The 26,467-nt window shown below is 45.8% G+C and overlaps 1 protein-coding gene across 2 annotated transcripts in view; it reads left to right on the top strand.

Annotated features, from left to right (window-relative positions):
* Window positions 1–26,467, top strand: part of DMRT1 (doublesex and mab-3 related transcription factor 1) — a 109,808-nt gene that overhangs the window by 82,017 nt on the left and 1,324 nt on the right. The window lies entirely within an intron of this gene.

The following is a 26,467-nucleotide window of genomic DNA, read 5'->3' as shown; positions in this document are numbered from 1 at the left end:
CATTTCCAAATCTAACATCATGAAGCTTCCCTCCCCCATGTTTTCTTCCAAGTGTTCTATACTTTAAGCTCTAACGTTTAGGTCTTTGATCTATCTTGAGTTCATTTTTCTGTAAGGTAAGGGTCCAATTTCATTCTTTTTTTTAATGTTTATGAGAGGGAGAGAGAGTGATCAGGGGAGGGGCAGAGAGAGAGGGAGACACAGAATATGAACCAGGTTCCAGGCTCTGAGCTATCAGCACAGAGCCCGACATGGGGCTCAAACCCATGAACCCACGATCATGACCTGAGCCAAAGTCGGATGCTCAACTGACTGAGCCACCCAGGTGCCCCCAACTTCATCCTTTTTTGCATGTAGATATGCAGTTTTCCCAGAACCATTTATTGAAGGCTCCTTTCCCTTTTGAATGGTCTTGGCACCAAGAGGGAAAAGGGGCAGAAGGGTTAACGTTTGACACTCATCTGTGGCCTTTTTCTGTGATTATCAGAGAACACTAGGCATTGTGGGTCAGATTCCACAGTACAAGCCTATAAAGTTGCCAGTTGGAGATTCCCATGGATATCATTGGTGAATAGATCGTCTTGGTTATTTTTTTTTTACTTTTGTTTACTTGTCTCTCCCTGCTATCTCAACTGTACTTTTTTTCTTCCCCTTACAGTTGTGAAATAAAGGAGAATAGAATAAAGAAGGGAATGGGGGGCACCTGGGTGGCTCAATCGGTTAAGTGTCTGACTTTGGCTCAGGTCATGATCTCACATTACGTGAGTTCCAGCCCCACATTGGGCTCTGTGCTGACAGCTCAGAGCCTGGAGCCTGCTTCCGATTCTGTGTCTCCCTCTCTCTCTGCCCCTCCCCTGCTCACACTCTGTCTCTCTCTCTCTCTCTCTCTCTCTCAAAAATAAATGAACATTTAAAAAAAAGGGGGGGAGGGACTCCTTCCAACATCAGGATCATAGTAGAGCAGTGAGAATAGTAGTGTGGGTAAAAGACTGACTGATTTTCCAATTTTCTAATTGGAAATGGAGTTTTTCTACAAGAACAGTGACAAATACTAAATTTTAAAATGCCCAGTTTTTTAAGGTGATCTGAAGCTGTTTATATGTAAGAGATAATAGACTCTCCTTAGGTGAGCTCCGGGGGGGAAAGCCCTGAAATCCTTCAGTGTTCTAGAGGAATATTCCAAAGCAAACAGACTAGGGAACAGAGCAGATCAGCAAGAGAGGGGGATGATAATGCCTGGCTGGCTGCAGCCTGAAGTTGTCAATCACCCCTTAATGTTTACAGAAGCAAAAAGTCAATGTGTAGTTGTTTTAATTTGACACACTCTTGGGTTGAGAGAGTGTAATCGCTGGAGGGGATAGTTAAGTGGCTGTCTGGGTCTGACTCCTGTGCTAAGCGCTTTTCTGATGAGCAATAGATTGCGTTAAATACCGGCGTAATTGCTGGCTTCCACATACCAGCCTCGCACAGCCTTGTACGACATTTCTGTTGCCTGAGGCTGTTGGGGTTTATGCTGCAAAGAGAGTCCGTATGTTCATTTTCATGAATCAATGTCGGTTTTTGAAAAGCAGTTGTTACAGCGCTAAGTGGACTGAAATAAATTACAACCCCTCCAGGCCCATTGGAGTATATCAGAACTGCTTATATCCATCTGAGTGGTCTTTTGAGTATAAATGACTTTTTGTTTACTTATCAAACCAAATGTTTGTCTCCAGGAAATGGAGGCAAATGATTTGCTCATTTTTTAATCCTGCGAATAGCACTTTGCTGCTGTTAAACCAGAGAGGTTTATTGTGTATTGTTCTGGGCATTGATAGGTAGAAAAGTGTCCCCATGCAGTAAGTGACATTATCCCCAAATCGTTTTCAAGGCCGGGAACACTTTATTGTAATTACAGCAAATGTGAGTGTCACCTCGTCTCCAGCCACTACCAATAAGGGCAGTAGTGCACTGGGCTCTAGAAGGAGAGCATGCTATGCTGTCTCGCCCCAGAACTTTCTTAGCAGAGGAACTACATGTTGAGAGATGGATTTCTCTCCTTGTGTTTGGCTCTGCTTTTCTAGGAAAGGTGTGTGCTACCTGATACTTCGGGTGTTGAGAGAAAACTGCTAAAGTGGCTGCATTCGTTCCTTTTGCAAATTCAGGTGACAGGAGGTCTGACTCTTCGTAGTTGGGACTCAGATACTGCCGATTTGATCGTGCTGGCTCTGTTACCGGGAAATATCTGGTACACGTTTTTTTAATGTGTATTTTATTTTTGAGAAAGGGAGACAGAATTTGAGCAGGGGTGGGGCAGAGAGAGAAGGAGACACAGAATCTGAAGCAGGATCCGGGCTCTAAGCGGTCAGCACAGAGCCTGACGCGGGGCTGGAACCCACGAGCAGTGAGACCATGACCTGAGCCGAAGTCCAACTCTTCACTGACCGAACCACCCAGGCGCCACTCTGGCGCATTTAATAGTAGGTGAGAGAACAATCTCATGATTTCCTTTTCTTCATTTCTTTATCTTCTGTTTTCTTTTCGGTCAGGCCATTGTCTTCTTCCACTTACCTGTTCCAGTCCACAGAGCTTGCTGGGTCATGTTAGTAACATCTTTCACAGTGAAGCACTAATAATTTTTGGGTTTTTGAGAGAGAGAGAGAAAGAGAGAGCGCGAGAGAGCAAAGGGGGAGGGGCAAAGGAGAGAGAGAGAGAATCCTAAGCTGGCTCCATGCTCAGTGCAGAGCCCAGTACAGGGCTCGATCCCACAACCCTGGCATCATGGCCTCAGCTGAAATCAAGAGTCAGATGCTCAACCGACTGAGCTACCCAGCACCCCTCATTTATTTTCAATTATACTTTTTCTTCGATGCTAAATATATATAACATAAAAATGGGCGTTTTAAAGTGTATAGTTTAGTGGCATTAAATACATTCCGAGGGTTGTGTAACGGTCCAAGGTTAGGCTAAGGTCAGTGGCAATCCTTGATCTGGGAGAGGCAAGGTGGTGGGGTTTTCAACTCCCGGGTGGCCTCCTGACACTACACCTGTGGCTGTATCCACTTTCTCATGTTTGATGCTTTTCTCTTTACTTACTTAGTTTCTTGGGCTCATGGTCAAATTTTCTAAGGTTTTCACTGGTTTTATTGGTCATTTCATAGCAGCACCGTACAAGTTCATGTGTAGATTTTGGTTGACATAACTTAAGTTCTTGAAGAGATTTTTGAAATTACTTCCAGATTTTTCTTTCAATCCCAACAACAACAACAACAACAACAACAACAACAACAACAAAAACAAAAAGTGTGGGTGTCTGTGGTAATAAAGCCACTGACTTCACGAAGTCACTTTCCCAAAGAATGTGACCAGTAAGTGGCAGAGCTGGGATTCAAAGTCAGATCTGTCTTTCAAGCTCACATCCCCACCCCATCAACACTCTGTTATTAGGCAACTTGGTGGGATATAACGAAAGCCTGTCTCCACTTGGGTTCTGCTGAAAAGCAGAGCTCAAGACAAGGACTGCTGTGCTGTGGTACGGTCGGTGGTAGTTCCAAGGAGGAAGAGTGAAGGAAGGAGGAAAGGCCAGCGTAAAGCTGTGTTATGATCTGAGTCACTGAGGGCAGCAACAGGCATTAGATATGGAACCTTCTGAAGAGCTCCTGGAAACCTCTCAAAGTTGTCTACCTGGGGGTAAAGCAGGGGAAGCATCTATCCATAGGCTCCCATCCCCCACCGGCTAAGGCATCAAGCCCCTCACTCTGATTTGCACACGTGTGCTGGAAGAACTGTGGTATCTGTGGCATCAGAGAAGCCCTGGGACAGGAAGTCAGTGACCCACGGTCTGCTCTGGATGCAGGATGCTGTTGCAGGGACGTGAGTTTAAGCTCGCGTGGAGGTGTTGCCTCTAGGGTGTAAGTCAGACACCACGGGCACCTAGTGCTGTTTGCTTATTGGAGCAACTCCAATCATTTCAACTCACATATGACAGTGAATTTACCCAGCTCTGTTTTCCATGAAAGTAACACATAGCTGCCTGACACTTACGTCCTGGATTTCAGGTAGTGTGAATTATTTTTATTTCCTTAAATTCCAAAAGTCATTGGGATGGTGGGATACACGGCCAGTTGCCAAATGGATTTCCTTTCCATCTGGGAACATCAGCCAGGGAAAGGAACTGGAAAGACTGGTGGAAATTAGCCCGTTGGAGATGTGCAGGTTCTGATTTACTGATGAAGTGCCCCATTCTAGAGATGATTTACTGAGGTAAGAAAGACAGAAAAGATACCATGGTAAAGAAATTATTTTTACCTTTCTTAACCAAAATATATGGATTTAACGAAAGATTAAAGGTATGAGTGAGCCGGGCGCCTGGGTGGCTCGGTTGGTTGAGCATCTGACTCTCGATTTTGGCTAGGTCGCTATCTCAGGGTCACGGGATCGAGCCCCGAGTCAGGCTCCATGCTGACAGTGTGGAGCCTGCTTGAGGTTCTCTCTTCTCTTCTCTGCTCTTCTCCCCAGCTCATGCTGCTCTTTCTAAAATAAATGATGTGGAAAAAAAAGCGACCCTTCAGAGAATGTGGTTGGTTTGGGGGATTAAACAGTGATTCATGGTCAAATGACTCTCTTTTTCTGTGTAACTTTTGAGGGGAGGGGTGAGACACCATTGGATAGTGGAGCATTGAGTTGGGTGTGTCTCAGACGTGGGTTATTGCGTAGTGCCGTGTGACCCTGAACTTCAGTTTTCATACCTGTAAGTTGGAGGTAAGAGTATGCATTTCGTTGTGTTAGTGTGAATCAAGTGAAGTAATATATGAAAAGGAATTAGGATTGCATATGGCACGTGGTTAGTGTTCAATAAACTGTAGCACCTGTTACTGGTTTTCTGGTGATTCCATGATCTCCATTGAAAGTTCCGGATTGAATTTATGCGTGTTAAAGGAACCAAATCCAGGAAAGAAATGAAGGGATTAGTAGGGTTGGCTATGATCATCCTTCCCAACTTCTTCACGCAGTAAGGACACACACGTCTAGGACTTTCTCTTATTTTCAGTATTCTGGCCCCCCTCTTTTGAGAGAGAATGATCTGGTAAATAACATGGTAAAATAATATTGGTTTTATGTCTTCGTCCTGATTATTTGCATTTTAAAAAGACATCCGTGTTTATTCTGAAGAATCTTTCATAGTAGAATTTCAGATATTTAGGTCTGCGGGTAGCAGGTGTATTTTGAGGACAGAATCTCTTGTCCCCTGGATCTCAAATCACTTGTTCATAAGTAACCCTCTTTTTTGTGTGCATGGAGCCAAGCCTGATTCAAGCATCTGGGTTTTTGACTTGCTTTAAATTTGGCTTTATTCCAAACATTTATAAGCATAATATAATATCACACATTTATAACAACAGGCTATGCGTTGTTAGGTATTACTCTTCTATAATGTTTCAGAGACATCATAGTATATTTTTATTCTAGTTCTTTGCTTTGCAAGGTGTTAAAGTTGTATTTTAGAAGGTTATTAACAAGATAATTTGGTGAATCTCGTTGCCTAAAGCAATACACATTGCAAAGTGACCAGCTTAACCATAGGATTGTTCAGACCTCTGTTGGATAAAGACCTGCTATGTCACAACAAATTGGCGGTATTAATGAAATGCATTGCAAATTTTATCAGCAAATTAGACCTTCTATGAAGTAGCATTTTCAAAAATCAAAATAGTTTACAGTGGTCCCTGTGAACAATATAACTAGGCTGTAGTTAATTTTTTCTTCCTACTAGTTTGCAGTCAGGAATTCCATGCTTCCATCAAGATGAAACTTGCTGTGTACAGCTATGTTTTGTGCCGTATTCACCTCAAAGGTACCTTTTTAAGTCGTATTTAAGAGCAGTTAAAAATAATTTTGGAAAACTGGTTTCTCAGAACATGTTTCTGAGTGAACAGTTAAAATAACTCTTTTTTCCTAAATGTTTTTAGTGTTTATTCTTGAGAGAGACACAGCACAAGTGGGGGAGGGGCAGAGAGAGAGAGAGAGAGAGAGAGAGAAGATGAAGCAAGCTCCAGGCTGCAAGCTGTCAGCACAGAGCCCATCGCGGAGCTGGAACTTCCAGACCTCAAGATCATGACCTGAGCCGAAGTCAGATGGCTCAACCAACTGAGCCACCCAGGCACCCCTAACTTTATTTTTTCTTAGATGAACAGAACACTGCTGTTTTTATTTTCTTTGTAATTCCTGATTTGTCTTTTTTTTTTAATACACATACATTTTTTTGTTGTTTTTAAAGTTTACTTAAAAAAATTTTTTTTTTTTTTTATTATTTTTTTTTTTTTAAATTTTTTTTTTCAACGTTTTTTTATTTATTTTTGGGACAGAGAGAGACAGAGCATGAACGGGGAGGGGCAGAGAGAGAGGGAGACACAGAATCGGAAACAGGCTCCAGGCTCCGAGCCATCAGCCCAGAGCCCGACGCGGGGCTCGAACTCACGGACCGCGAGATCGTGACCTGGCTGAAGTCGGACGCTTAACCGACTGCGCCACCCAGGCGCCCCAAAAAAATTTTTTTTAATGTTCATTTATTTTTGAGAGACAGAGAGTGGAGGGGTGGGGACAGAGAGAGAAGGAGACACAGAATCTGAAGGAGGCTCTAGGCTCTGAGCTGTCAGCACAGAGCCTGATGTGGGGCTCGAACTCACAGACCATGAGATCATGACCTGAGCCGAAGTCAGGCGCCCAACTGACTGAGCTACCCAGGTGCTCCTAAAGTTTACTTTTATTCAAGCAGTCTCTACACCCAATGTGGGGCTTGAGCTCATGACCCCGAGATCAAGAGTCATGCACTCTCCTTACTGACCCAGCCAGGCACCCTACACACATATTTTTTAACCAGTGTAAATTTGCTGTGCGTACTGTGCTGTGGTCTTTTCCCTCATTTATTTAATTTAATTTATTTTATTTTACTTATTTTATTTATTTTATTTTATTTATTTTTAAAATGTATTTTTTTCAGTTTATTCCTTTATTTTGAGAGAGAGAGTGCGAGAGAGCGGGTGAGCATGAATGGGGGAGGGACAGAGAGAGAGGGGGACACAGAATCTGAAGCAGGTTCCAGGCTCTGAGCTGTCAGCACAGAGCCCAACGCGGGGTTTGAATCCATGAACCATGAGATCAGGACCTGAGCTGAAATCAAGAGTTGGATGCTTAACTGACTGAGCCACCCAGCCACCTCTAAAACGTTTTTAACATTTATTTATTTTTGAGAGACAGAGCACGAGTGGGGGAAGGATAGAGAGAAGGAGACACAGAGGCCAAAGAGTCCTGAGCTGTCAGCACAGAGCCCGAAGCAGGGCTTAAAACCACGAACCTTGAGATCATGACCTGAGCTGAAGTCAGGACGCTTACCTCACTGAGCCATCCAAGCCCCCCCCCCCCATTTATTTTAACAGTTACCTCAAGAGCTAAATTCTTAATTTATCATCTTAGACTTTTTGCTGTGAAGTCACGCAGATACATGTTTCTGTAGAAATACATAGTTTTCTTGGCTTTTTAATACAAATGCAGTTGTAACGTATCGTTGCTCACATACAGTTTTTTCAGATAACATTTGGTTTTAGAGATCTTCCGTGTTGGTTTATTCTTTCTCACTGGCTCCTACTGTTGTACAGTTTGGATGGACCACAGTTTATTGGTTCATTGTACGAATGCGCACTCTATATACATGTTTTTCTGGGGAGACACTAAGAAGGGGCATTCCGAAGAAAGTCTGTGTCTCAGATTGTATTAAATGTCACCCCATTAACCTCCACGCTGAGCTATACTGGTTCGCTAAGCAGCACTGTGTGAAAGTACCACTTTCCCCAATCTTTTGCTAGCATGATTCTATTGAACATCTAGATTTTTGTCAATCTGGTGGATGGAGAATGGAGTCTGGGGGTCCCTTTCGTTTCCTTCGGAGCCAGAGCACCTCTTAAATGGCCTGGCAGGAAGGGAGGCGCCCTTGTCTAGCATCCGGGCAGTGCCTGAGGTACCGAGTGACTGGACCATTTTGTCCACCACCGCTTCCTCCTGTCCCTGCAGGAAAAGTACAACAGCAGGTGACAGGTCACAGGCCTAGTCCCCCAGCACGGTCCACCTGTGCCTAACATACAGCTTGTACTGAATCCCAGTCCGTGTCCAGCTCTGGTACCGGCAGAGGTGCTCTTAAAGACCCGAGCGATTCTTCTCTCTCGTAGCTGCTTTCTTGTCACTAGAGGATCTGGTCTAACAGGAGGCAGTTCAAAATACAGGAAGCGGGAGGCGATCCCACCTGCTTTCTGGCTGATACGGTGTAGAGACAACTGTGTTTTCGGGGCATTTAAAAATGTGCTGTCCCCTTTGTGGGAAAGGCTGGGGGTGTGTCCTCTCTACGCTAAGGGGTGTAGGGGGGTGTGTCCAGGTCTAAGAGGTCATGCGGATACTGGTTGAAATTCACACGAAAGAGCAGTAGTTGACGATCCACCAACACTGAGCCCATCAAGATTGCAGAGAATCAGTCGAGTTAGGAGATTCCTTGTGAGAAATCTGCCAGTCTGGTTTCCACCAAGTCATCGTCACGTGATCAGCATTTGATTCTTTTTTCTTTAAATGTTTGTTTTTATTTTTGACAGAGCTTGAGCAGAGTAGGGGCAGAGAGGGGGGCACAGAGGATCTGAAGCAGGCCCTATGCTGACAGCAGCTAAACCGACAGCAGGCTCGAACTCAGGAACTGTGAGGTCATGACCTGAGCCAGACTCCGGTGTGCCACCGACTGAGCCACCCAGGTGTCCCTGATCACTGTTTGGTTCTGAAGCAGAAGCTGTCACATGTCACATGAAGCTACTTTCTATAGCAGCATAAAGAGAGATTCAACCTCCCATTTAGTGGCCGAATCCCAGTGATTGGAAGGAGCTTTTACTTAGATAGTCAGTTATTGACAGAAAATGTTAATGCCTCTATTAGGGAAGAAAAGGCCTTAATTTCTTGCTTCAGAACTAATCACTTGATGTTAAACTTCCCGACTCTGCTTTGTTCTGCTTTGTACTCTGTTAACTCTGACTTTGAGCTGGCACTTAAACCTTTAGAGCCTAAAAGAAATGGAGATTTAAGGAATCAGAACATGAGAATCAGAACACAGAATTTTAGTTCTGGAAGAGAAATTATAAGTCATTGAGCTCAGACCCTGAGCTGTAAAGATGTGGAAACTGAGGTCCTGAAGATAACTTGCCCAAGAGGCAGGATGGTCTTTTTTTTTTTTTTTTAATGTTTTTTAATGTTTATTCATTTTTGAGAGAGAGAGAGAGACAGAGCATGGGTGGGGGCAGGGCTGAGAGAGAGGGAGACACAGAATCTAGAGCAGACTCCAGGCTCTCAGCTGTAAACACAGAGCCTGACGCACGGCTCAAACTACCGAACTGTGAGATCATGACCTGAGCCAAAGTCGGACACTTAACCGACTGAGCCACCCAGGCGCCCCAAGAGACAGGATAGTCTTAAAGACAATACTGCCTGAATCCAGGAGTTAATTATTGTACTGTGAGCCATTTCCTGCCGCGGCGGCTTCAGATTTGAGCAGGACCCGGACTCTGTGTTAGTTTCATTGATTGATAGGTTCTTCCCGCCGGTGGCCGCGGTCAGGCGCCGCGGCATTTCTGTTAGATGTATCAGGAGCCCTTGATACTGCTGACCGTGAGGTGCTGGAGCCTGCTGGGGTGAATTGGTTCATTTTTCATCGTCTCCATCCTGACTTCATGAAAGGTCACAAGAGGTGGAATTGGATAATTACTTAGCTACGCTGAAAACTCACCTATATGGATGTGCCCAGAAGTGGGCGGTCTCGTGCCTCTCTGTGCTCTGGATGCGTGCTGGGACTGTGAGGTCTGTCACCTCGGTGCCCACCTGCCCCTGCTTCCTCAGCCCCCGCTCTTGTCGCCCTGTCACGGGTGAGCTTTGCTGAACCGTCTTCATTCTCTCAGATTGGAGGAGGGGAAAAGCAAAGCTCTGACACGGGGAGGAAGGGAAAAGCAAAGCTCTGACACTGGGAAGGGTCTTGTCTTGCCTTCCTCTCCTCTCCTGAGACTCCTGCAACCTGGAAGCAAAAGCTCTCTCGGACGCGTCCGTGCATGCTAGCGCTCAGATTCCCAGATCCTGTGGTTCTGTTTCTGACGCTCCTGCCAAGTGCTCAGGAGTCTGTGGTGGAAATCCGCGCTCTGTCCCTGCTGGCCCAGGACGGACTGTCCTCTCCCCTGTGCTCTGCTGCTTTGGGGCTCACGAGGCTCTGCAGCGGAGGCTGCTCTTGAAGAGAATGCAGGCTTCTGCCAAGTGATTCCTACTTTATTTTCTTGAACCGCCCAGAATCTGACAATCAGCGGCAAACACATAAGTTGCCCCCAACCCTTCCCTCCACTGAATCACGTGATGGATTCCTCACGTCTCTTTGGCGTGGAAGACAGATTTAAAAGATGTGAGAATGGGGGGCCCTTGTGCAGCTGGTGATGCTTAAACTTCAAAGCTGTCTCTTTGAGCACAACCATGGCTTTCTGGAGGGGATCTCAGGCAGCAACTTGGTGAATGGGAGGAAGATGAGAGCTGGGTGCAGAGGGCTCCCTGGAAGGAGGGGGGTGTCTGCAGGAGGCAGGTGGAGACAGCAGACTGGTGGTTCTGCACTGTGGCCTTGTGGTGGACAGTCCGGTTCAAGGCCACTCAGGCACAGATTCTGGCTCTGACACTCTGCGCTTGTGTGACCTTGGATGTTAATCACCACCTCTGGGCCTCAGTTTGTAAAATCTGCCAAATGAGGTTATTAATACCCACCTCCCCAAAGGGTTTTTTTTTTTTTTTTTTTTTTTGTGAAGGTAATAAGCAAAGTGCAGCCTGGAACACAATAGGGCTTCAATGAATGATAGTGATTATTATTAATAATTATGCTAATAAATAATGTGGGCTGAGGCTCATTTCACCAGCCTGCTTACCTAGGTCAGCACTTAGCTCCTGCCTGAGTCTGGGAGGTCCAGCCTTCCTAAGAATCCCTGTTTCATCTGCCAGTGTCCACGCCTGCCCTCATTAGAGAGCTGACTCCTACAGTTCCAAAGGGGGAGCTGGGTTTCCAGCATGGCCTGTGTTTTCTTTCATTTCCTTTTATCCTTCCTTTCTGCCATTTTCTATCACTTTTTATTACTACAAAAAGAATACATGTTTATTAAAGCAAAGTAAATCCTTTGGTATATGATAGTTGATTTTGACACAGAAAGTTCTAAGTACTTCTGCTATAAATGGATGACCTTGGTTTAGCATGATAAATTCCCCCCCCTTCGCTCCCAAGCACATGGTTAGCTAATGCTAATATTTGTGTCTTTGCTTTTTCTCTCAATTTTACCTGGTTTAGTGTGAACGCTAGCAATATTTCCTAACAAAAATAATTAAAAGCTCATTCTATTCACTGCTCTGACAAATACGTCATGAGGATTCTGGAGCCTCAGTGAAGTGCTAGAAAACAGGAGAGTTACCGTTAGCGGGGAAATAATTGTCTTGTGACTTTGATTCTTTAAATACCAGTGGTTTTCTGGTCCGCCCTAGAATTGCATTCTAATGAAGCTCCAGGAAGGGAAGCTGATTATCAGCTGGAGAGTCTCTCACTAGGTACATTTATTTATTTATTTATTTATTTATTTATTTATTTATTTAGTGTTTGAGAGAGAGGGAGAGAATGCCAAGAATCTTAAGCAGGCTCCACGCTGAGCTTGGAGCCCGATGCAGGACTTGATCCCATGACCCTGGTCATGACCTGAGCCAAAATCAAGAGTAGGAAGTTCAACCAACTGAGCCACCCAGGCGCCCCCCGGGGGTAGATGCTTTGAAAGGCTGGGACTTTGGCCTGGGATGGGAATGCAGACTGTGCATGGACCAGAACCTCACTCAGCAGGAGTGTGTCTTTGCTGTACATTACAAAAACTTGACCTCGTCAAAGCGAATCTCAGGATGTACCTGCTTAATAGCGGTACGGTCTGCATACCGGCAATACTTTGGAAATTTTCCCCGCCCCCAGACGACTCGTCCGAAATGCCTGGAAGCCACCTCCTTGAAATGAACACATCCACAAGAGGGTCAAAGCGTGAAGCCTGCATTTACCTTGTGAATTAGTTTAATTGGATGCTTTTCATCAAGAGCTTCAAGGGGTTACTTGAAAGAATAGAATTCTGGAATGGGCTGAGGGGCAGGGGAAGGTGTAATTTGGCAGAGGGAGGACCAGGGACCACAGATTCTGAAGAACAGAAAAGAAGTGCAAAGAGGTGAAGAAGACACAAAGGCAGGCAAACAAAGAATTGAGAAAAAACACCACCTTCCTCCTGATTTTGCTTCCGATGGTCCCTGGGGTACTGAATATCTGCTCCCGTATTATGGAAAGGAACAAGCAGAGGAAGAGACTAGTGTTGATCGAATATTCAGTGTATTTTATTTTTAATTGCAACAGCCTTTAATCTTACTGTTTTTTTTTTTATTTTTTTAATGTTTATTTAATTTTGAGAGAGAGACAGACAGACAGAGCATGAGTGGGGGAGGGGCGGAGACAGAGAGGGAGACAGAATCTGAAACAGGCTCCAGGCTTTGAGCTGTCAGCACAGAGCCCGACGTGGAGCTCAAATTCTGGAACTGGGAACGATGAGATCACCACCTGAGCCGACAAGTTGGCTGCTTAACGGGCTGAGCCCACCCAGCTGCCCCTGTTGTTTTCCGTTAATAGATCATGAAGAGAAGTTCAGAGCTGTGAAAATATTCCCAATGTCACATCACCAGTAAGTGACCTGGCCAGAATCCGTTCCCAGGTGTTGGTGATTACAGGTGTCCCTGGTGTTTCCTTATGAGAACAGAGACTTGTTTTACTCACAGTTCTATTTCCTGTGGCTACAGTAGGCCTTGCAGGGCACAGAGCAGATGTTTAATAAGTATTCTAAGAGTTAATAATCAGTTTGTACCACACTGCCTTTTTTTATGCCTAAGAAGAGTTTTAGGTCATTCTGGAGGTAGAGGAGGAGAGTAAAAGGGACCAGTGCTAGTATTCGTGTTCCTAATCCTCAGCTCCCTAACAGGCCTCTTCCCACACGTTGGATATGAAATAAAGCACGTTCTGAAGTTTATGCTTTAAAGATGATGGTGTGAGCAAAAGGCCAGGCAGCACATAAACTTGACGGTTTATGCAATTTAAATAACATTTCTGATTCCCAGGAAGCTTGCCAGTTAACTATGGAAAGCACTTCCACTTGTAAATTGGCCACTTTTGAGAGGAGCCGGTACCTTCTGAAATTAGCAGATTACTTAAGCTTGAAGGAGCTAAGGTCACCATTTGTTATTTGATTGCTCTTTGCTCTAAGCTTCGAGGGCAGCCAATAATGCAGAGTGCTGGACCTTCACTCTTGTTTTCAAATTAAAGATTTAATTACAGTCTTCACTGAAGATGAACCATGTGTGAAAATACCTGGTCTGCTTGGAATGGGGGATCGAGGAGGAGTGTGTGGGTTGGAGTCAGTGCCTGGGCATTTAAATACTTTCAACAGTAGCATTGAGGGTGAAATCAATTATATTGTGACCAAATGCTGGCCTGCTGCTTAGTCAGAGTCGGTGATATTTATATTCTTCTTGTTTGTCTTTTGTTTTTTAAAGCTGAAAGGTCTATTTTTAGTAGTGATAAGACTACTTCTTTTTTTTTTTTTTTTTTAAATTTTTTTTTTTTTCAACGCTTTTTTATTTATTTTTGGGACAGAGAGAGACAGAGCATGAACGGGGGAGGGGCAGAGAGAGAGGGAGACACAGAATCGGAAACAGGCCCCAGGCTCCGAGCCATCAGCCCAGAGTCTGATGCGGGGCTCGAACTCACGGACCGCGAGATCGTGACCCGGCTGAAGTCGGGCGCTTAACCGACTGCGCCACCCAGGCGCCCCTAAGACTACTTCTTATTGTGATAGACTACAGACTTGAATGTCCGAGACTTCAAAGGTTTGGAAGATACGTATCTCTGAAATATGTAGAGGCTTGCTTTGCAGACAAGTCCGTGGCCATTGTGTATTATGTGTCAGGGGTGCTTGTGAAGAGGATTGAGGCCGGAGTTCTCTGTACGTCTGTTGAATTAAGTCTGTTTATTATGGTGTTCTCATTCTCAATCAATAATAGGAAGCAGTCTTTGCAAAACCTATGTGATGGCGTCACATTACCTACCTTTTTCAGGGAGTAGTTTTAATAAGGTTCTTTCATTGGAGGAAAAAAAGTGCCTACGTACCTTTCAGTCTTGCGATTTCACATCTAACGTTTCTGTTAGTGTCTAGAGTGAAATTACATCATCCAAGGACTGAGTTTGTTTTTTTTTTTAATGTTTATTTTAAGAGAGAGTGTGAGTGTGTGTGCGAGCAGAGAGGGGCAGAGAGAGAGTCCCCAGCAGGTTCCACGCTATCAGTACAGAGCCTGATGTGGGGTTTGATCTCACGAACCCATGAGATCATGATCTTCGCTGAAACCAAGAGTCGAGGCAGACGTTCAACCAACTGAGCCACCCAGGCGCCCCGAGGACTGAGTTTAAGAGAAGATTCATGGTGCCTCATTAACTCTTGGTTACTGAGAAATTAGCGATTTCACATAAATGAATTCCCCAAATGACTGATCATTTCCCCTGCTGTCGCCAAAGTTTCCTGCCTCCCAGCCTCAGACAACAGGGAGGTTCATAAGTGGATCCTTGTCTTCAGCTTGCTGAACCTTTCTGGAGGATTCAGATTCACTGTCACGTGTCGTCATGGCTCTGTTGGCTCTCTCACCCCTTCCTGGATGTGGGACTGGCAGCCATGCCTCTCCCTTTCACTCCAGCTGCCTCCCCGCCATTGTTCTTGTGGGAGCTCACGTAGTGTGTGGCTCAGGGTGGGTTGGGGTCTAGGAAACAGATCCGCTTGCTTTGACCGGTGAGTCCTATCTCTCATTCGTTCATCAACTAGTATGTGTTGAGTGCTTACCAGACAGCAGGCTTTTAACTGGTGGCCACCAAAGGGCCCCAAAGACAAATATGACATGGATCCTCCCCTGTTCTGTGGGGAGAGTTGTTAGGTCAGTGATGGGAGAGGCGGAGAGGCAGGGCTAGGGAGGTGGGAGTGAGCACCACAAGAAAGGCAGAGACAAAATACTCTGGGCCTTTGAGGAGGGAGAGGGAAGTAGCTTTGAGCTGGGTTTCGACCTGTGGAGACTGGGGGACAGTGAGACCAGCATGAGCATGTGTCAAAGGCCAGGATCCTGGGTCTGAGCTGGGGGTGGGGAGAGCAGGATGAGTCAGGTGCAGGGGAGATGTGGGCAAACCAGTTGCTGCTCCTCAGATGAGTCTGGGCTTTTCCAGATGCCACCAGAGGTGCTGATTGAGGGTAGATGTTTCTCTGGAAGTAGGGTGGCCGTTGTGGGGAACCAGTTGGCTGGGCCTAACCCAGCGAATGGGCCGTGAGGCCTACTCTTCAGTTAAATTCTGTGGTAGTGAAATGGAGACAGCACACTAAGGGTAAAGAAGGGCAGGGAGAAATTGAGGCAAGGGTTAATAGGAAAAGACCTATTAGGACCTGTTAGGATGGCTGTAATTTAAACAAACAAAAGAATAAGTGTTTGCAAGGTTGTGGAGAAATTGGAACCCTGTGTGTTGCTGGTGGGAATGTAAAATGGTATAGCTACTCTGAAAAACCTTAACACCGGTTCCTCAAAACATTGAAAGTGGAATTACCATGTGACTTTTCAATGTTTTATTCATTTTTTTGAGAGAGCGAGAGCGTGAGCAGGGGAGGGGCAGAGTGAGAGGGAGACACAGAATCCGAAGCAGGCTCCAGGCTCTGAGCGGTCAGCACAGAGCCCGACACGGGGCTCGAACTCACAGACCACGAGATCATGACCTGAGCCGAAGTCGGATGCTTAACCGACTGAGCCACCCAGGTGCCCCTGAAAATGGGTTTACCATATAATCCAGCAGTCACACTTCTGGGTATGTTCCCCCAAAGAATTGCCAGCAAGGACGTTAGCAGATATTTGAACACCAGTGATTACACCAGCATTTTTCATAATAGCCAAAGGCAGACACGGCCCACATAGCCACCGAGAAATGAGTAGGCAAACAAAATGTGGTGTCTACATACAGTGGAACATTATTCAGCCTTCAGAAGGACAGAAATTCTGCCGCACGCTACAACACGGATGAACCCTGAGGACATTATGCCAACTGAAATAAGCCAGTCACAAAACGACAAACACTGTATGACCCACTTCCGTGGGGTTCCCAGAGTGGTCCTTGCGCAAACACAGAAAACAGAAGGGTGCTCACTGGGCGCTGAGGGAGGAGGGAATGGAGAGTTCTCGTTCAGCGGGTGTGGACTTTTTGTTTGCAAGCATGAAGACGTTCTGGAGATGGCAAGTGCATCACAACGTGTGTGGACGTAATACCCCTCCACTGCACGCTTAAAAATGGTTAAAATGTCCTATGTGATGTGCGTTTCACCACAGTAAAAAAGAAACGAAAAACAGAAAACGAAGTCCTGAAAGGGAAACCCAGTCTGTTGACCAGAGGAAGGAAGAGCTAAATAAGAATTTGTCCCCTGCTTTGGTAAATACATGCTGGTATCGGTTCCCTTCGGTTCAGAGCGGAGCTGGGCTGACGGGCACCCGCAGCCCCCCGTGCGGAGCCTTTCGCCCAAGGAGGCCACAGGCGGCCATTCCCGGAGCGCCCCAAACAAAGGCCGCGGCTCACGTTGGCTTCCAGATGCAGTTGTGGAGGAAAGGAAGACCTTTTCTTGTCCACACATGAGCTCTTCTCTCTCGAAACAGTTAGAAAGTACCACAAACGTCTAGAGGGAAGAAGGCGCAATCACAGTCCCCAAATGCCTCATATCACCCACAGATTCACTTCACACAGGGTGGATGTCCGTTCTTGGGGGCTAAGTGAAAAGACAGCACTTGACCTAAAAATGATTTCAGAAATACATCTATTGAATTTTTTATTTTATTTTATTTTTTTAGCTTTTGGAGTCTTGGGCAAAGTGTAGAAATTCTCTTTTGGAAAAACATACACTCTGTGCTCTTATTTTCTTATTTCTGTTCACCCTTAACGTGAACCATTCCAAAATAGTGTATTCTCGCTCTTGTAACCTGAACTTCCCTTAACTGTCCATGATGGCGGTATTGTATTTAGGCGGTAAAATCACTCGTGTGGCTGTGAGTTAGGCATGTATGCTCCTGTCTGGAAATGCCTGGAATTTTCTGTCCTGATTGATTTCATCTGGCATATGTTTTATTTGGATGTGTCTGCTTCCTTATCCTGTACCAGAGAAAAATATTAATAATTACTAGTCTTAGATTTCCTGTAATGCTAGCTAGAAAGGGGAGTAACGAGTTGGCATAGAATGGTAGCCAGTACTGATGAGTTTTGCATTTGCTTTTATTTATTTATTTTTTTAATATTTTTTTTTAAATTTTTTTTAATGTTTATTTTTGAGACAGAGAGAGACCGAGCATGAATGGGGGAGGGTCAGAGAGAGGGAGACACAGAGTCTGAAACGGGCTCCGGGCTCTGAGCTGTCAGCACAGAGCCCGACACGGGGCTCAAACTCACAGACCGTAAGATCATGACCTGAGCCGAAGTCGGCCGCTTAACCGACTGAGCCACCCAGGCGCCCCTTGCATTTGCTTTTGAAAGAAGATGGAGTCCCCTTGAGGTAAAGGTAAAATAATGTACGCAACACAGTTTTCTACCCTGCTTGCTGGCATTTCATTTGGGGCACAATATTTACTTTTATTTTGTTTTTAATTATTTTGAGAGAGTGAGAGACCACGTGTGTGCGCAAGTGGGGGAGGGGCAGAGAGAGAGAGAGAATTCCACACAGGCTCTGAGCTGTCAGTGCGGACCCCGATGTGGGGCTCAAACTCAAAAACTGTGAGATCATGACCTGAGCTGAAACCAAGAGTCGGACACTTTAACTGACTGAGCCACCCGGGCCTCCCACAATATTTACTTTCATTTTTTATTTTTAATTTTTTTTAGCGTTTTTTATTTTTTGAGAGACAGAGCATGATCGGGGAGGGGCAGAGAGAGAGGGAGATACAGAACCCAAAGCAGGCTCCCGACTCTGAGGGGCTCTAACCCATGAACACGAGATTGTGACCTGAGCCGAAGTCAGACCCTCCACCGACCCAGCCACCCAGGTGCCCCAATATTTACTTTTAAATTACAAGCTTCAAATTTTATACAGGTTCTATTTGAGAAATGGCTCACGAACTTTCTCTTATGTCCACTTCGTGGCAAAACGTCTCAGAATATTTCTAAACGAAAAGCTTCCTTAACCGTGCATCTAAAGCTGCATATCTTAAATGTCTTGTTAAGTAGCACGTTTTATGGACGATGATGTAATCCCAAAGTGGAAGACAGGCCACAGGCTGGTGGTTTAGCCAGCAACCGAGTTCCTTTCAGGCCTTAGGTTCGAAGGCAGCATTCACTGTCCTTCGCCGACCAGCCCTCCCGGTAGTGGTGTGAACTCCAAACTTTGATCCTTTTTCTTAGCTTCAACAAGATGCCCATCAAGGTCGATGTTCCCATCAATTATATTACCCATTAAGGTCAAAGCATCTGTGATCCTTTCTTCCTCTCAACGTGAAGAAAAACACAAGGCTACTTGAAAATGTTCTCTTGTTGCAACATAATCTGGACAGAGCTGAGCTAGTTTTTGGCATGGCAAATGCCCCCCGCAGCCTGCTTTGTGAGCGTGAATCCTTCTGTATCTGAGAAAACCGCTTTCCCAGGATCGCGTGGAAAACCTCCTGCAGAGATGACTTTTGAGCATCTGGTTTGCCTGGTCTGCTTTAGTTTCTGAGATTATATTCCGTGTTTATGCTCTGTTTGCAAATGCAGCTGTCCATGTGACCACCCAGTCGCCGTGCCGTTCTTGGACTTGAGCTGTGTTTGCATTGCAGAGTCCCCCGGAACACGGTCCCCATGGTCACTAAGAGCCGGGCTCTTTGGCCTTGGCCCGGGCTGAGATCCTGGTCTCAGGGTGTGTTTGGTGTGGCTTTTCTCTGCCTCTGTACCCAGGCTTTGCTTAGAGTCTGTGCAGTAAATACAGATGGAATTCAGTAAAACCCTTGCAGTTTATAGCCCTCAAAGCTGGTTTTAGGCTTGCGACTCTGGCCAGTGTGCGAGTTCGCCCCGTTCTGTGGTTACGGCGTGTCTGGCGAAGACTGAATTCCACGGTCTCTCCCACACGTTTGTCATTATTAAACACCCACTGTGCGCACTGCCCTGTGCCAGACAACGTATGGTAGATGTTCTCCATTTCAGCATGCCAGATGTCTGTCTTTTACCTGTTTTTGCCACGAGGCTCTGACGGCTCCACCTGGTTCAGCCCTGACTGCTGACCTGTTGACCTGGCTTCTGGAAGTCCCATGTGTAACGCCAGTGCTGTGCATGGTGCTGTGAAAAGCACAGACTCACAGGCCCCGGGGTCAACTTGGAATTAATTCATCGTAACTGTCAGTGTCTTGGTGTGTGCAGAAGGGCGAATAAAGTAAAAGTCCCCTTTCCCTGAACGTCAGAATTGAAACTTGTCTGAGAACATTCAGGGATGTTTGGGCTGTGTCATCACTAAGTACCCCCCCCCCCACCTTTTTTTTTTCTTTCTCAACCAGAGTTAATACAAATCTTACTCATTTCTTGGTTCTGTGCTGGGCAGTGGGGTGCACAGAGTCCCTGGCTTCTTCCCGCAGAAGTTTGTGGACTCCTGCGGGGTTGGGGGAGCAGCGGGGGCTCATCGTGACTGACGAGTGTGTATATTCTACAGGTTTGCCAGCCAACTATTTCGTCAGATTCCGTCTCCTCGATCCTCTAGTCAGCTTTGTGAGACACACGATTATTCTCCTTTAACAGTTAAAGAAACCGGGTCTCAGGTGTTTACTGAGGTGCTGGTGTCCGAGCTCAGAGCTCGGAGTCTTCTGGCACGGACTCTCGGAGGCTGCTGGGGGCAGCGGGGAGGGGGGTGGAGGCTGGGAGGTGGTGCTAGGGACAGGGCTCAGACAGTGCTGAAGTCTTGCTGCCCTAGCCAGGCCCCGCGTGGGGGTCACCATAGCCTGAAGCTTGGCGGGATTTGAATGTGGGCTTTTCGGCGGCATCGGACTTTACAGAGCCCCACCGCTTTGTGTAGAACCATCTACTCTGTTCCCGTTTTACAGACGAGGAAACTCAGGCATGGAGAGGGTACGGAACTGACCAAAGCCCGCATACCTAACAGGGGCTCTGCCCTGTTGCCCTCTGAGGGTCAGCTTCCGCCAGCCCAGCGAGCCCCATTCTCAGGGCTCCAGGTAGCCAGTGATTGAAGATTGGGAACCAGTGAGACCCCTACTTCTCTTGGGTCACCGATGCCTCTGCCCAGGACTTCCCAGAGTTCCCCTTTTCAGACAGACTTAGGCTCAAACACAAGAGATTCTTCCTGCTTCCAGATCGCGCTGTCTTAAAGGGATGCTGTGCGTGATCGTTGGACACCCTGGCTATGCTGCAGGTCCAAAGGAAGCAAACCTGCATTCCTCTTCCGGGCTTTCTCAAGAAGGCAACTGTGTATGTGGCCCAGGATGAATAGACCTTGTCCTAAATCCCGATTGAATTCCTGCACCTTCAAAGGCAAGAATCTTCTAACTTTAAGACCTTAAGACTGAGACTTGCAGACAAATAAAATGAGGCAACTGATTAATGTTACTCGGTAATTATCACAGTGGCCTGTTAATAGTCTCGTTTCACAGATGGGGAAACCGAGGCCCAGGATGCTTCCGTCCATCCCCCAGGCAGCGTAGGGGGTTTCTTCAGAGTCTGCTTCGTATTCAGTTCACCGAAGGGCAAAGGAGGGCAGAGTCAGCCAGTGTGAGGCTTTATCTCAGGATGTTGTCACCTAAGAGAAGTCGAAGCCACGCTGCGCGGTTTTGAGACGCAGTGTATTTTGGTTAAAACACACTGAGGAAATGTGAATGTTTGGATTGTGTGGGTCACCAAAAATGCTGCCTCCCTCAGGTGGGCCAGCCCTGATGAGTTAACCCCTCATGTGCGCACTTCAGAAAGAGTTCAGGAATGAGTGAGTCAGCGAGAGAGTCCTCCACTACTGATGGGGACAGTTTGGGGTCAGGGAGCCTCCAGCAGCATCACCACTGCTGACGGGCAGGAAGTTTTGGGGTAGAGGTGTGACGGGTGGGGTCCTTGGAGGTGCCGAGCCCCTGTTAGGGCTGCTGTCGCGGGCACACTGCTAATTCATGGGCTTGCTCTGACACTCCAGTTGGTTTTATGACCCTAAGCAATAAGCCATGTAGTAGTTCAGGAGTATCTGTCTTGCAGAGGGGGCGTGGGGGGCGTCTGGTCCGAGAGGATTCTGCCCCAGGGTCCCAGGTCGGGTGCAAGGCTGAGTGGCGTCCTTCCTTCCTCTCGTTTTCGTTTTTTGGGCACTACGTTAAAACAGTCAATGATTGTTCCCTCTGTGTTGAACTCTAGGGGGGTAAGGGAGAAGGTTTGGCGTATCCTCTCCGATTTTGTGGAGCGGTAGGATGAGCCAGCTGGTGGGCTGCAGACCGCCAGGCCAGGCTGTGACTCGGGTCCTCAGCACCTGCCCCCCCCTCCCCCCCCGGGGCCCTCGCTGTCTCCAGCGTGCTCCTGAAGGGTGCTCCATGGGCTTCTGCTTACCTTGAGAATGAAAGTGTTCTGGCGTGATTTGGGGAGTTGTGTCTCCTTGTTATGCAAGAAATTTAGAGGGACGGAGGTACTGTTAATATTGCATAATGGGTACTTTCTCTTACACGTTCACTTCGTTTGTAGAAACGGCCCTTCCCAGTGCTTCAAAAGGTCGTGAGGGTTCCGTCAAGAGAGAAGCAGTGACCTGTGCCTGCTGCCAACCACAGGAACCTTCCTTTACCGTGGCTCGGCCACTTGTCTCGACAACATGCAGAGCACAGAGCTGGCCCCTCTCAGAATCGGTGTTAGATTTTAGAACTGCCCGTGAAGACGTGTTTTCAAGGAAGGCGTAATCCTCAACAGCTCTCTCTTGTCACTGTCCTTTAATTACACTTAGGTTGGGGGAAAAAACACACTTAATTGTTTCAAAGATTTTATATATATCTATATATACATATATGTATATATATACACATATATATATTTTAGTAAATACATAGTAAATGGGGAGATTAATAAAGGGCTATTTTTTCTCAGCTTGTGGTTTCTAATTACATCAGTTACAGCTTTGCCCTCCCCTTAACTGGAGTGCAGGCATGAACTGGAAAAGAATGAACTAATCCGTGATAGATCGGGTTGAATAAAGATCTCCATTCATATCTTTACCTTTTATCCCTTGTTCCGAGTGCCAAGAATTAATGCTGTTTGAAAGTACAGACTGAACCTGCCAAGCTTCGGACTGGCTCAGATAATCCTAATTATTTTAAACGTTAGTGAGAAGGGGCAGCAGTTTCACAGCGGAAAAGAGTTCCATTGTGAAACATTAAATATCTGCTAAGTGGTATTGATTGGAAGGGATTTTATTTCCAAACACTACGGTTTGTCATGAAGCGGAAGAATTTGTTGTTTGAGAAATTTTCATTAGCTTTTTCATCAGACTCCGAGGCCAGCACTTTTGTTTTTCTCCCTGTCCCCTCGGAGGTGAAGAGTTGCTAACAATTGAAGAATGCTGCTTGCATTCTTATTTTTAAGTGGTTTCTTAGTGGGCGTTGAATAGTATTTAACATAGAGAGGAAGAAAAATTTTTCTCAAGCATGAATATCCTGTTTTCTCACATCATTGGAGGAGAATTATTCGTTCCAGCCCACTGACTTCCAACAGATCATTCAAGTTAAAAGTCAGGGGTCTTTGCAGTGTCGAAAGATTTAGCAGTTAGAGTGGTTTTTGTTTGGTTTTTTTGGTGAGGTGGGTTTTGGGGGTGGCGGTACGATGATGGTTAGATGGCGTTGCTGCCATTATCTTAAATTTTTTTCTTTTTCCCCAGCACCGGGAAGAGTGATTATGTGCAAGGTTTTTTGCTTTTAAATAATAGTAAAAGAAAGCCCCTCCTTCGGTGGACAAATAGGCTACTTGAGAGAAAACAAGATACTGGGCTTGCTGGTTCAATCAAGGGTCAGCCCCGAGGTCTCCCCACCTTTCACTGGAACCGGAGAAAAGAGCAGATGGGCAAGTCTTCCTTTTTCTTACTTTTTAGGCTCTACCTCGGTCTCCAGAAGTCATTTCTTCCATTTCTGTAAATGCTGGGAGCCTGCCCGCGATCGAGGGGTAGCATAATCCTGAATTGTTTATTGCCTTGTGAAAGCTTCCTGCCCCCCCTCCCCGAGCTCAGCTGTCCCCATCCCCCCACCGCCCAGTCCCAGCCCGGAGCGAAGCACTGACATCTTCAGTGATGCAAATAGTCGTGTGTTGAGCATCTCTGGGCCAATTATTCTTTCTTTCTTTGGGTCTATTCCCCAGAGTGGAATTACCGGGTCAGAGGGGATGAACAGTTTTACGGTTCTCATTACATGTCGCTAGATTGCTGTCCAGAAAGACCGAACCAATTTCTAGTGCTACCAACACTGTACCTTTCCTTACAGTCCCACTGACACAAGGCATTAGCATTTTTACAAAATAATTAAGAGGAACCTTTTGAGTTGAAATGAGCCTTGAGTCAGGCTCATTAAAATCAACTTAAAAAGCAGAAAGGATAATTCTGACTTTGGAATTTTTAATTGGTATAAAATGATTTACAGTGACCAATTACTACTCTTCCCCCAACAGAGTTTAATGAAGCTGCATTAAAACGGAGAGTGTACCTTTAAGGACACTACTAAAACACATTTTGGACATTCGTCTCCAGGATAACACTTCTGAAATCCTTAACTACTCTTAGGAGGGGGCCACACAAAATGAGTTCAGCAAACACTGTCCCACTATTCAAAGACGATGCCAAGCCTTGGACAAAAGTAAAAATAACATCGATTTAAATTTTGAGTGGAGAAACCCTGAAAAATGCTGACACTTTCCAAAACCGGTTGAGTTCATTTATTTGCATCTTCCCTGAGTGCAGTCATGGATTAGGAGTGCTTGGAGCCTCCCCCGTCTCTGCAGGTGGCACTGTGTGTGTCTCTGTAGCCTGAGTCACAGGAATACTTTCCAAGAAAACACGCACAAGGCAACTGAGGGCCAAAGGGAGCTATCCCCACATTTCTTCCTTTTGCAGAATTCCCGCCCCTCCCTTTTCTGGTCAGGGATCAGTTAAATGGGGGTAAGAGGTGCATGGCTGGGGTGGAGGGGCATCTCCTGGGTCAGCTGCTGACTGAAGGCAGAAGGCAGGCCCAGGGCTCAGAACGTGGCAGAGAGCACTCACTCACTCCTTTCTGGCCACTGCATCAGCCTGACAAGGGTCAGTTCTTTTGCCTCCTTAAACTCGCCGCACGGAGATGAGGAGGGTTCCCAGGCCGGTGTGGCACCCAAGGAGGGTGGGATGGTCCGGGGGGAGCAACCCAGGCGGTGGTGCTGACAAGTGCCACACGCACGGGGTCCCCTCCATCAACCGGCGGGGGTGATTCTTTCAGTGACTGGTTTGAGGATTAAGTATTTCATTACAGCATGTGGCATTCAGAAAGTGGGGCAGTAAACCTTCTCGTCCCCAGCGCTTCCAGACAGAGAAGGTTCCATCACTGGTTTGAGGTGGGTTGAGGGCGGTGGGCAGATAACTCATACCCTCTCCCTGGTTGGTTCTTAGATGGCTCTCCAGATCTTTGTGTAGTTCCAAGATGTCAGAGCAAAGTGCCGCCTTTGGAAAACATTTCTTTGTATATACAACGTGCTGTGTATGTAGCACAATTCATAAATCATCTTGGATTTGTGGGGATTTTTAAATCCATGTAACAGTTCAAATGTAGCCTTTATGGACTGCAGTAAAATGAAGGTTTCAGGTTTTTTAGGTTCCCAGTTGTTTGGGTTGGCATGCATGTGTATGCTTTGTTGGTGTCTGTAAAGTACTATTTAACAGCGCTCCACTTAAAAAGGCTTACACACTATTACCCTTGCTTTTTAATTTCAGTTACTAAGCAAGTACTATCAGTATCAAAGGTAATTGTTTGTCAGGAAATTGCCCAAATTGTTTTTCAGATTTATTCACTAAGTTTCCAGATCATGCCTTTCCTTCTTGGAGGTTTTGAGGCAGCCCTACAAAACTCTCCGTTCTTCTGTCTGTCTGTCCATCCATATGTCACGTTAGAAGAAAGGAGCCTTCTGAGATAATTTGGTCCAGTGGAGTGGTTTTAAAGGTCCGCTTCTTAAATCCTAGCTCTGCTCTTTTAGTTCTGTGTGTTTCCACTAGCCGCAGCAAACCTTTTCCAAACCCATAACAAGCGTAAATAGTGTTCTCTTGTAAAAAGGTCTCTTTTCAGCACGGTAATATACCTTATTAAATCCCAAACATAATAAGTATTGATGGCAAACACATCAGGACTCGGTGCAGCTTCTACGATGATTTAGTTCCCTACAAATGACTTCAGCACTCCGTTCCCAGTGCATTTTGCTAATTACATCATAGATTTCCCTATTGATGAACACAAGCTGAATTAACACAGGAGCACTAATGTACCCTTTCACCATTATTGTTGTACAAGAAGCCGTGGCAGATGCTGGCAGTTAGTTACACAAACATTAGTATTAACGATTGGCCATTTGGAATTGGTGACAAACTACTGCCCGGCAGAATCCTGAGGCTGAAACCAATCAGGAAGTTAATGAGGAGAGAAATTGCCACTGCAGCTTCCCCTTAATTACGTTCACACTAGGCAGGAAGGGAGTTCTGGGGGTGGATCTGAACTCGGCTAAGGTTAAGAAGGTCAGAGACCCTTTTGCTTAAATTTTGTATCTAGTGTGGCTTGTGAGGTTGCAAACATTGTTGAGCACATTTAGCATCTTTCATATTTAATGTCAGTTTCCTAGTAGAGTTTTATGTTCACAGATTTGCTTTTAAAATCTTTACCTGGCTTCTGTTTTGGGGAAGGTATTAAACTTTTCATATTTTGTAAAAAGTTTCCCTCCCATTTCCTGCTTTTTGGTTTGCAGAAGTTATGTAAACAGCAAGTGTTTGTCCCTGTATATCGAAGAGAAATAACAGGAAAATTGATAAGCTATCACCTTTGCTTGCTATATGTTGAAAAACTTAGGGTTACCTGTCAAATGGTAGAAATACATGGGTGGAGTCTTGCTGGGGGTAATTTGTCAGAGGGATCATTTGACAAGACAAGTTCTATTAGCATCCTTTACATAAAGGGGAGGGGTTCAGTGAAGGGTGGAAATAGTTTCCCCAAAGAGGGGGATGCAGATTGGTTATTTTTTTTCCTTATGCACATAAATCCAGAATTCTGCTCCCTAACTTTCCCTTTCAAATGCAAACAGATAACTGAATAGATATTGTGCAGAAATACTGTTGTGTTTTTTTTT

This window comes from Panthera pardus, unplaced genomic scaffold (assembly GCF_024362965.1).
Source record: "Panthera pardus isolate Hobbes unplaced genomic scaffold, ASM2436296v1 HiC_scaffold_20, whole genome shotgun sequence".
NCBI lineage: Eukaryota > Metazoa > Chordata > Mammalia > Carnivora > Felidae > Panthera > Panthera pardus.
The sequence above is the reverse complement of the archived record's forward strand: the minus strand, read 5'-3'. Positions and strand labels throughout refer to the sequence as shown.